This window comes from Lygodium microphyllum, chromosome 12, assembly GCF_053477565.2.
Source record: "Lygodium microphyllum isolate KBCC chromosome 12, Lygodium_microphyllum_v1.1.10, whole genome shotgun sequence".
In the NCBI taxonomy this organism is placed as follows: Eukaryota; Viridiplantae; Streptophyta; class Polypodiopsida; order Schizaeales; family Lygodiaceae; genus Lygodium; species Lygodium microphyllum.
Genome location: NC_141146.1, coordinates 82,919,810 through 82,932,373, shown reverse-complemented (window position 1 = coordinate 82,932,373; position 12,564 = coordinate 82,919,810). Strand labels below are relative to the sequence as shown.

The 12,564-nt window shown below is 40.8% G+C and overlaps 1 pseudogene; it reads left to right on the top strand.

Annotated features, from left to right (window-relative positions):
• The first annotated feature begins 3,241 nt into the window (after window positions 1-3,241).
• LOC148027986 (uncharacterized) lies at window positions 3,242-6,191 on the top strand (annotated as a pseudogene).
• Window positions 6,192-12,564: the final 6,373 nt, after the last annotated feature.

The following is a 12,564-nucleotide window of genomic DNA, read 5'->3' as shown; positions in this document are numbered from 1 at the left end:
GGTTAGATGCTTGTAGTTGGTACCTTATCAAGGTAAGGAATCTAATCCTAAGCAAGGAAACGGAATTTATATGTGCATTATTTGTCATCCTAGATATGGTAGATTAGGCGTATACTGCACATTAGGTAACATACCTCTCGTAATGATTTCATAGGAAAAGGTTAGCGCCATAAGGTATCATTTGGAAAGAATTAACAGGGTGCTAAAAGTGAACGTATGACTTGCAAAGTAGTTATAAGATGGAATAAATTAACACTAGTTTTGCTTGAGCTTCATCGACTACTTCGTAGCTAGGAGAATGTTGTGAATTGCGTAGTCGTCATGAGAAAAATGTCATTCATTAAGAGCCGCAATTAGGAGTAAAAGCACAGGATGCCAAAGTGTAGACAACAAGGTTGTAGGTACGACTTTCGATGTAAGACCTAGTAGGTCCTAGGAAAAGTTAGTAGCCAGATTATCGTGCACCAAGGAAAGATAGGTTATCATGAACCATGTGACACGTAGAGGAAATTAATCGTGTGCTTATGCGTAGTGGTGGAATTGTATCTATTGCTCTCCGTTAGATTTAGATTATTACCCTTGAGAAGGATCATCCTTGTCACGGGACAAGCGTAATTGAATTGACTAAGTAATATAAACCACAAGGATTCGTATAGTCATGACTGAATCGATATGATAGGAATCCTAAGTGTTGACTAGGGTTTAGTGCAATAATAATTCGACCTAGTTTTAGACGAAAACCGGGAACCTAAAGATCCTACACATCTTCACAAAAATGTCGAAGTAATTGGATGTTCATCCTAAGGATCATTCGTCTTAATGATGGAACTCCGATAGAGTTGCATATTCTAGAACCAGGGCCAACCTAATTAGGAATGGGTTGGGAGACCCTAAAATCCTGTTACTCGATGGAGGTAAACTCCGTGATCGGGAAACGCTAAGCAATGGATAGAAGGATTCCGTGGAATAGATGCAATACCTGTGCACAGAGCCGCAACATTGTATAGTCTTGATATTTGTCCACAAGAGAGTTTTTGTCATCTCTCGAAAATGAGATTGGCAAGTGATTGAAAAAAATAACTTACAAAAGGATGACTAATCATCCTGTTACTCCTTTTCTTGGGAATAAATTGCCAAGGAAAAGGAAAGTTAAGTATTTGCCTTGAAGCAAAGGACCAGACTATAAACTAAAGCGACATGGTCGCTGGAACCTACCACAACTAAACCTAAAGTATGGATAGGGTATGACCCTGACCCTAAGAATGATAGGAATCTTGCCAAATTGCAATTGATTCCGGATCGAATGCGGGTTGCATTCGGAGGAAAAAGGAGTTACTCCTTAACGGTTTGCCAGCCAAAACGACCATTGGAATTTGTTTGTGCTTGTAACAGTTAGAAAAGCACTGTTTGCATTGTTTGCTCAATGAACTAAAGGAGGAAAACATATCTAAAATTGAAGCCTGAAGGTAGAGGCAGCTTCAGTTACCCCCGACTGCCTGCCTAACCCTAGCCAAGGGGGTTGTGAACCGCGCCGGGAACGTGGACCGAACCCGCCGTGAGAGGTCTCTCCGTTGAGTTCTGCTTGGAGCAGGAGGACGCTTGGGTGCCAGGGGGGGCTCTGGCTGTAAATCCCTCGCCTTCTGGGCCCTGCACAAGAGACTAACGTGACTCGGGATTGGATCTCGAGGCCCGCATACTAGTCTACGGGCGGAAACTTGGGATAGTAATCACAGGAAGGATTACTGGATAGCCTTCGGGCGGATTATGAAAACGCCTACGGGCGGGAACTCCTTGTATTTCAAAGATAAAGGATAAAATGATAACAAAGAAGTTGTTTGACATTGTTTTCTTTATGTCCTGTGATAAGATTACGTGAAGGAACCAGTGCATAACAGAGTTAATCAAAGAAGCTGTTTGTATGTGTCAAACTAATGTGGTAGGTAATTACATAACTAAAACAAACTGAGGAAAGTGCGGAGGAGGGACCATGGGTCCGTCCTACGGATGGGTGGTCCCGGTTAGCCGGGAACTTTTCTCAAGGTCTTCAACGGACAGAGGATGATCGTCTTCACCGAAACAAGAAAGGAGAACGATGACTTGGAAATACCAATTACCCGATTCAAGCTATTTTAGGGGAACGGAATGGGACTATGCCTTTTGGCAGAGAGGTCGAGCCTTGCATCCCTCTCGTTTCCCATTCTCCTTGAACCAAGTGCAGCATGAATTCGCTTCAGACCGGGCGTTCTGCGTAAAGTAGTTCGATCAGGTCTGACGCTAGTTGTTGATAGCTAATGACCAAACAGGGAAACCCAAATTCAGGTCGATCCTAAGTGGGAACGGCCAGGATACTTCCGCTACGTGGCAGACTCGGAAAGACCTAGATTGCAAAACCCGTAAAATTCCATGGGAGTGTCGGGTGGAGTTTTCTAGACAACCTTTCCGATGGACTGCTAAGACGTGTCCTAGAGGGTTCCAGTGGACACGTTACAATTTTGGACAACATGGTACACAGTTTATTTTTCCATGAGGTTCGGGGGGAGGGTGCCAGTAGAGTTACAGATGTTCTACTACACATAGCGTCGAAAACTCCATTGTACGAAGGTTGCACATACTTCATTCTAATTGCATCTCTCGAGAAACTGAACTTACAAACCATTAATGGATGGAGTAATGCTAGCTTGAATGCATTATTGAAGTATGTATCATTTGATATTAATTTATAAATGCTTCTAGACAATATTCGTAGTTTGTTAACTCTATTTGTAAAATATATGAGGTTATCGTCACAAATGCTTCCAAATGGAAATAAATTGCCAACTAGAAGGGAGCAAGCAAGGCGTTTCTTGATATCTCTTGGAGGTCTCGATTACGTTAAAATCCATGCATGTGTCAATGATTGCAACTTGTTTCGTGGGGATCATGCATTTGTATGACAATGTCCTATTTGTGGTGAACCAAGTTACAACCAGGAGATGAAATTAATGGATGTGCCTCGTAAGGTTTTGCGACATTTTTCTATTATTCCACGTATTCAACTTATGGTTAAGTGTGAATCTATTGCGAGACTCATGTCATGGCATACTAGTCACCATTCAAGTGATGGAAATTGGAGAATTTCTTCAGACACACCAGCTTTAGACAATTTGTGACCTACTTTCAAAGAAGAGCCCAAAAATTTGAGATTTGGTCTAGGATTAGATGGAATAAATCCATTTGGCATCAAAAGCACCTCATATAGTGTATGGCCAGTGGTATTGGTGAATTTTAATATCCCTCTATCCATGGCAATAAAAAAAGGACATGTCATACTGAGAGCCTTTGATCAAGGAGCTATAAATGCTATGGAGAGATATTGAGGTGCAAGATGTGAGTGCATCATTGTCCTCTAGAGATTTCACTTTAAAGGGCATGTTGTTGTGGACCATGCATGACTTTCTAGGCTATGGAGAGTGTTCAGGTAGTTGCGTACTCTATTTTATTCATTCTTACCCTTAATCAAATATATGTCATCATTAATCCACTTGTTTCTACTGGTTTAACTACATCAGGATATCATGCATGTCCAATTTGCAGTCCCTCCCTGGTTTCTTCTAGACCGACACGCTTGAAAAAGATTATCTATGATAATCATAATCGTTTTCTTCCTATTGACCACCCCAAATATGAATCCCCCACTAATGGAATAACTCCACAATCTCTGACCATTCAAGATTGGAAGGACACTTGGACACACGCCAATGATCATCCTCCACTCGACATGAGTCGGTAACTAGTTTACTTCTTTTTTTTGTCTTTAAAATACACTCCATTATGAGAACGAGAAATAATATATTGTTTGTGCCTAAGATTCTCTATATTTTTTCGTCTCCCATATTGGACTGAACTCAAGATCAATCACCTGTTGGATCCCATGCATATATTCAAGAATGTGGCCTCTACATTATGGGATCACTTAATCGGGGCTCATGATTCTGTCAATGTAAGGGAGGATTTACGTAGCATTGGACGTATGAGACGAGCTTAGACACGCATCGGACCCAGAGGAAAGATTGAGTTACCGCATGCACCTTGGATGTTGTCGAAGACCGAAGAAAAGATAGTGAAGCAGCAAATATGGAGCTTTCAAACTCCCACATGATATATGAGATGCCTCAAGGGAGCCTTCATAAAGAAAAAGAAAAGAGGTGTGGAGAAACTATCTGGTTTGAAGTCTCATGATTGGCACAAAATGATTCAGGTAATGATTTTTATAGCCATAAATATATTAATTAGTAGAGTAACTATGCAGACTAATTAACAATGTATAAATATTTACATATATCTCATCCTTCCTTCTAGCATATCCCATTGTGTTTCAAAAGATCTACGTAATATCATTTACAAGATGGGTGAGCTCGCGAGGTGTGTATACATTATACTTATTTTTTAGTTTACATATTACATACATCATGTAGTAAACCCGCTTGAATTTATGGACCAAACTAATCATCCTTCTCAATTTCATGTTGGTAGATTTGTGAGTTTGAAGGAAATTGATCCAAATACATTACAAGAGGCTCGAGGATTGTCCATTGAGGTGGTTTTTTTGGAGGAGAAAACTTTTCCTCGCTCCATTTTGACTACTCAAGTACACTTACTCAAACATCTGATTGATGAGATCAAAATTTGTGGGGTAGTTCATGCAAGGTGGATGTTTTTTCTAAAGCGCTTTATGAAAACCCTAAAAGATTTTGTAAGGCAAAATGCACCGCCCGAGGGAAGCATGGGTGAGGATTGGTTAGTGCAATCATCCCTTGTACAAATCTCTGAATATCTTACTAAAGTGGACCCTCTTTACCATGATTATGGAAAGATTCTGAAGATTTGAGGATGACCTCTATAATACCTCAAGGAAAAGGAAGGAGCAAAGTGCTAATGAAAGAGGAACTTTGTAAGTTAACTGTATTTTGTGTGCTTAACAGCGAAGTAATGAGCAAATGGGTGACACTATATAAAGAAGGGCAATAAGAGTAAGCAAAAGGCAAGCATTTCATGCTAGACATGGACGTAATGTCCCATATCTAGAATATTTAAGTGTGCTTCCATGTCATATTGATATAGATTAGCTACATGAAGAAATGGAGAAGAGCATGAGGTTGCTTATCAAAGGTGAGACATACTTATAATTAAATTATCTTTAGTTATATATGATATAATAATTTCACATGTTTCATCTTTAACTAAATCATTAATATGATCTCAACAATGTACTACTAGTGCACATTGTTCAATGCTATTTGGTGTGAAGGCAACCATTTTTGAACTCAACGTATAGATGATAAGAGAAATACCCAAGATTGTGGTATCCTTCAAACTTCCAGAACACCAATGGCACCATGGAAGGTTATTGTGGCTTGATCCAAGATATTTTGAAGCTTAACTTTAGGAAATTTTTTATATATGTACTAGATATAAAGTGGTTTAAAGAATTAGTAACAACCGGTGAGCATTGCACAATTAGATGTCATCCAAGTGGCTTTGTAGTGATTGACTCTACAAAATTTCACCAAGGCAAGAATGACATATTCATACTACCTCAACAATGCAAGCAAGTATATTAGAAGCTATGTATTTTAATATATATTACTTCTTGATACATTCTTAAAATACAATAAATATCTAAGTTGCTTACTTTTTGTTTTTTAAATGTAGGTTGTATATCACCCAATGGTAAACAATAACCGATGGTGACACGTCATCCCCATATCTAATCATTCAAAACCAATATATGGCAATGCTACCAACATAGAGATAGTTGATGACAATCCAACAATCAATGATGATGTACATGATGATGCCATGATTGATGATATACATGATGCAGTGCAAGATGATCCCCGCGAGGATGTTCAAGGAAGCGCAAAGAATAGGATAACAATATGGTTGCAAATGATGATGAAGAAATTGAGCATAGTAATACATCTGATAGTGGGATAGACTTATTTGTTTCATTGCCTATTGGTAACAAAGACCTAGAGGTAGATAGTCTAGCGAGGGCCGATCTCATTGAAGATAAGATTGATCATTCATTATAGCATAATTAGCTTTGAATGATTGGATGTAGATTTGTAATACTCAGAAACAACTAAAATATCAATTAAGAGCCGTTTACTTTTGTGATACATATAATGTTTGTTGTGTTATAGTATTAGAATTGAATGCGCACATCCAAAGAACAATGCACCAAGATGCACAAAGAAGTACAATTGGGTAAGCTATATTAAACCACAAAGAAGTAAAATTGGTAATGTATTCTAAAAATACTAGCTGTTAAGATGCTTGATCATATTTAGGGACTTTATGAGAAATGAAAAACCTGTGCATTTATTTATGCATCTATAAGCATGTTTAAAAGCGCGGGTATATAGACACGTTATTCACGTCTATATACTAGCGCCAATAGACGCGCTGATAACCGCACCCGCTATTTCACGTATACAGTGCATGTCTATAGGGCCTTTCTCTTGTAGTGAATGCAGACCTGAGAGAATGTATCATACTCGTCGGAGTGCGGATAGACTTGACTATTTACTTCACAATGTGCTCTTCTTTAGTGGACAGAACCCAAGGAGCATGAGGTAGCTGCAAGTGACCATCAACACTCGAATGTGGCCAAAGGCCTCCATCTTGTCTACCTCCTTTAAATCCATTCGTGCCCCTACAGTGTCTCTCTTTCCTATGATATGGTCCCATAGCAAGCTGCTCACGTTCTTGAAAATATACATGGGATCTAACAAGTGGTTGATCTATAAGTGGGTCCAATATGACAACTCGTAGAAAATTGAGAACCGTCGCATTCCGTTTGGATGTGACTCCGTATGGACCATTTTCAGCTCGTACCTGCTTTGGGCATTCATACGTGCTCGAGATCATCCAAGAAAACCTTTCCTAATTTTCTGACCCTCTGGTAAGAAAGTGACATGTCCTTGATATACCATCTTTTTCATGGTTTTTGACCTTTGGGATTCTAATTGTGGCCCACACAATGGATATGCATGATAACCTGAGATAACTAGACCTGTCTCAACACCTCTATCCAGTGAATACAAACTTGAACGAGCTATGATAGATATTACCAACAAGAATGGAAGCCTACTTACTTGAGCACTCATCGAATCTTGGAAAGTCATGCATGGTCCATATAAGAATGGCTCGAATATTTGCGGACCATCGACCATCACGCTTGCTCATATCTTGCATGGTGACCCCCTCCTCCCACAAAATCTTAAGCTCATCAACTAATGGACGAAGATACACATCCATATTTTTGACTTTGTAGCGGCCGGGAACGAGCAAGCTAAGGATGAGATGTCCTTTCTTCATAGAAAGCCGTGAAGGGATATTGTAGTTGACAAGGACTATAGGCCACACATTGTAAGAAGTTGAGCGTAGACCGAATGGGTTCATGCCATCCATAGCAAGATTGCATTGAAGATTCCTTGGCTCTCGGGAAAAGCCTGGGAAGGTAGAGTCAATGTGGCTCCATGCACGTGAATTTACTGATATTCATTGAACTCCATCTGTGGACCTATTTTGCACATGCCACGTTATCAAGCTCACCATGGCAGACGTACAAAACATATGGTTTATGCAGGGGATAAGCAAAAAGTATCTAAGAACTTTTTGAGGGATAGTTTGCCCTTGCAAGTCCTGTCGATACCTGTGACGACCACACTTTGGACATGTCTCCATAGTCTTGTATTCTCCTCGAAACAGTATGCAATCATTGATACATACATGGATGCTGTTGTAGTCCATGCCAAGCTTTTGTAAAACATGTCGCGCATCATCACAAGACTCGGGCATGGTATTTGCAAGTGGTAATATATGATACTTCAGTAACTTGAAAAAAAATCATAAAATACCTTGAAAAAGCACAAATTTTTTAAATGATAGTGTCAAAAAGAAATCAACAAAGCGTACGTACAAGGTACATAAACAACTCAATCACACTCGCATCGCTCCACCCATATTTTGCTTGCACACTTAGGAGTGCAAGCAGTGTCTTCAGGCAAGATACTTGGCACCCATTATATAATGGTATAGATGCTTCCTCTCTAAGTGGATGACAAGGCTCGACATCCATGGGCATTAATGCATTGATCATTGCCTCCATCTGAGGCTCGAAGATTGTAGGTAAGTCTGGAAGGCTTCATATCTCCTCTGGTATTGACAATATAGATTGGGTAGTACCTTCTAAGTGGTAGATTGGCTCAGATACCTTCCAAGTGGTAGATTAACATATGTTGGAGTATTTTCCGTCTTTTGGTATGGCAATGGACCTCACCGGACCTCGCCACCACTCTCTCTTTGTTTTTTATCGATTCATTCTCTTCTCTCCTTCCATATCTCTCTCTTTTTCTCTTTCTTTATTATGTTGTATGTTTACTCCCTCTCTCTTGTTCCTTATTTCTTTTTCTCTTTCTCTCCCTCTCCCATTTCCTTTAATAAAACATCTCTCTCTCTCTACTACTATCACTACCACTATAATAAACAAGAAAAGAAGAAAAAACAACAACAACAACTACTACTACTACTACAACAATAACAACAAACAAGAAAATAAGAAAAAACTACTACTACAACAAGCTACCCACGGCCGGCGGCCAACCTTGGCCCCAGCCGGCGGCCAACCTTACCCCCAGCTGGCAGCCAACCTTAGCCAAGGGGATTCCAAATAATCGTGACAAGAACGTGGACCAAGCCCGCTACAAGAAGTCTCTCCGTGGGTTAATTTGAATGTAGGAAGACACTTGGATGCTAGGGGGAGCTATGGATTTAAGTTCCCTGCTTCTTGGTCCTATTCAAATGATCTACGTGACTTGAGATAGATTCTGAAGGTCCTGCAACTAGTACAAGGGGGGGAAATTAGAAGGAATAAGATGCATCCTCATGGGTTGCATAATCCATCATTTTTGGACTAGACTTGTATTTTAGTGAAGATGCTAATATAAAGTTTACTTCCAAGGAACTTGTTTGAACTCTTTTTGTGTCAGCGCCATAAGTTACGTAAACGGACCCTGTTCCCTAAAAGGCTTACTTAAGAAAGCTGATTTTAAATGTCACACAGAATTGTGATAAGACCTAATTAGATAACTAAAGAACGCCCATTGAGGGAAGCGGGTGGGTGAAATCCCTGATGGGGCTACACCCATTTTCATCTTTCCTCTTTCTTCTAGCAATGGCAGCATCGGCATTTCCTTTGTTTCTAGAGATGCTTCTGTATCATCTATCTCCTGGACCTCGGGTCCTGCCTCTGCAACTGTCTTTGTAGCTCTCTGTGGCTCTGTAGTGTTCTGTACTGCACTCTTTTGTCCTGTACTGCTCTGTCCCTCTGTTGGTAGGTTGAACTTCATAGTCTTGGTAGGGGAGTTGTTCTCTTTTTGGACAACTACTTCCTTCTTCTTGGCACGCGTGATACGGGTAATTTCCAACTCTACCAAATTGAAGGCAAGCTCTTGTGCCTTCTGTTGGCTGTCATTGGCATTGGCCTTGATAGGGGCTGGAATTGGACAGTCCTTTGCAGTATAGCCTGTTGAGATATCGAGCTCCACTCGTGATATGCCAGGGTGACCGTTGTGTATTTATGTCACCGACTTGTCAGTTGCAGATGCGGTTGGTACACCGCCCATGAATAATAGCTACATGATAGCTATCCTTATCTACTCTAGTTTGTGGCTCAGTTAGTATGCCACCTTAGTTAGTTGAGTTTGGTTTGAGACCCATATCTAGGGTTCTTCTATTTCTTTGTACTTGAGTTCTTTTGGCTTACACAACTAAGAAGAGGAAAACTGTTTTTAGCCTCCACCCTTGTGTGTCTTCCCCCATTGTGCAAGCAAGAAAGCTTCAAGCGAGACTCCTTCCTTCTCTCCCACAATCTTGACATGGTATCAGAGCCTTGTTCGTGGTAAGGAGCTCAAGAAAGCAAGCCAAGCTCGCGGTGTTCTGGTAAGAGGAGCAGTGTTGCTTTCATTCTCTGTTTTGGGAGCAGATCTCTGCAGGTAGCACAGCCGGAAATTGCAGGAGTGCATTGTCTCAGGTTGAGACGCCCTTCGCGCTGAAGCAAGAGGGCCGTATATGCTGCGGGAGAGAGCTTTAGCTCGTGGCGACCCTGTTTTTTTTATTTGAGGCCATTTCGGGGCCTGTTTTGGAGGCGGAAGTTTTCTGCACGCACTCAGGAAAAAGCCCTGTTTTATGCTGTGCGACCACTGTTCTACAGGTCGGTGAAAAGTTACCACAGAAATTGCATCGTATGCTTGTGCGCAGAGACATTGGGAGTTACAGAATCATCCTTGGTTTCTGTTTATGCAAAATCGTCACTAGGAAGTGACTGTGTGGTCAAATACCACTTTCGCCAGTTTTGCAGATTTGCCCTTGTGAGGGTGAAGCCGTGTTTTTTGCAGTGACAGAATTTTTTGCAGTATTCTGTAATGGCGTCTGATTCTCTTTCACAGATTGTAACTGAAAAGCTTGACAAGAACAACTTCCAAGCATGGAAGTTTAGAATGACGAATTTTCTTATGGGAAAAGGATATTGGGAATTTGTTGCAGGAAATGAAGAAGAACCAGTTCTTCCTGATGTTCCCAATCAACAGCAAATGCAGGCATTCAAAGCATGGCATGAGAGAGCCAGGAAAGTTATGTACTGGCTGTCTATCAGCATTTCAGACTCTATGATTGTGCATATTCAGGATGCAAGTACGCCAAAGGAGGCATGGGATACTCTGTCAAAGATGTATAGCACAAATACGCAAGCCAGGAAAATGCAGCTCAAGCAAGAGTTGCACAATGTGCAAAGAGAAAATATGAGCATCAATGACTACCACATGAAGGTGAAGAAGATTGCAGATGCACTTGCTTCCATTGGGTCGCCAGTGGAAGATGATGATTTAGTTTCTGTGACCTTGAATGGTCTAGGAAAGGATTATGCACAGTTTCGGACATCCATTTCAGTTCGTGAACGATTTCCTGATTTTGAGGAGTTGATTGCTCTTCTAATTTCTGAGGAGCAGAGAAATGGTGGTGCATCTTCTTCAGGAGGAACTTCAAAGGAAGCTGTCTTCTACTCAAATGCTGGAAGAGGTAGAGGCAGAGGTAGAGGAGGCCGATTTGGAGGCCGTGGTAGAAATCAGAATATGCAGCAAACACAAGAAAACCAGTCCTATGGAGGAGGACGTGGTAACTCTAGAGGCAGGTGGAGCCAAAGAGGTCGTGGTGGATGGCAAAGAGGTCAAAATGCAAACAGTAATGTTGAATGCTACTACTGTGGTAAAATGGGTCATATGGCTAAAGACTGCTATAAAAAGCAGAATGACATCATGAATGGAAAACTGCAACAAGGGAATTATGCATCTTCTAACAGACAGGGTGATGACAGAAATGAGCATTTGTTCATGGTGCAGCACATGAACAATTCTGTGACAAGTGCAGAAGAAAGCAATGATGTATGGTATGTTGACTCAGGTGCATCAAACCACATGACAGGTCATGCAGAATGGATGGAGGATGCAAGGAAAATGGAAAAACCAGGATTTGTGGAGACTGGTGATGATACGGCACATCCTATTGTGCAGATTGGAAAAATTCCCTTGTCTATGCAGGATGGGAAAAAGAAATACCTGTCCGATGTATTTCATGTCCCGAATATCACCAAGAATCTGGTTTCTGTTGGTCAAATGGTTGAACAGGGCTTGCAGGTCAGATTTAATCCTCATGGATGCTTTGTTGAGGATATGAAAAATAAAGGTCGCTTGATAGCAAAAGGAAAGAAGAAGGGCAGAATGTTTACGTTGGATGCAGACATGTCTGAATTGAGTGCAGCAATGTTTGCACATGGGACCGGTGTAGTTGCAGATATTGATATCTGGCATAAACGCATTGGTCATGTTAATGTACAGCGACTTAAATCAATGCAGGCCCAAAATATTGTTGCAGGTTTGCCTAAATTCAAGGTTGCAGAAATGCATAAGGTATGTGAAGCCTGTCAGTTTGGAAAACAGGCAAGGAAACCATTTCCTAGACATGTTCAAGAGAGTAAGAAGCCATTGGAATTAATCCACTCTGATGTGTGGACTACTAAAGCTGCATCTCTTGGAGGCTGTCATTATTTTGTTAGTTTTATTGATGACTATAGCAGAAAAGTTTGGGTGTATTTTATGAAAAAGAAAAGTGAAGTTTTTGGTCATTTCAAAACTCTTAAAGCTATGGTTGAAAAAGAAACAGGTCTGCAAGTAAAATGCCTAAGGTCAGATGGAGGGGGAGAGTACCTCTCAAATGAGTTTGCAAGGTTCTTGCAGGAGCATGGCATAAAGCAGCAATATTCATGCAGTCATACCCCATAGCAAAATGGAATTGCAGAAAGAAAAAACAGACATATTGGAGAGGTATCTCGTGCCATGCTCAATGAAAAAGACCTGCCAGATTTTTATTGGGCTGAAGCAGTTGCTACAGCAGTCTACATAATGAACAGGACTCCCACTGCAGCAATACATGGAATGACTCCAGAGGAGAGGTATACTGGTAGGA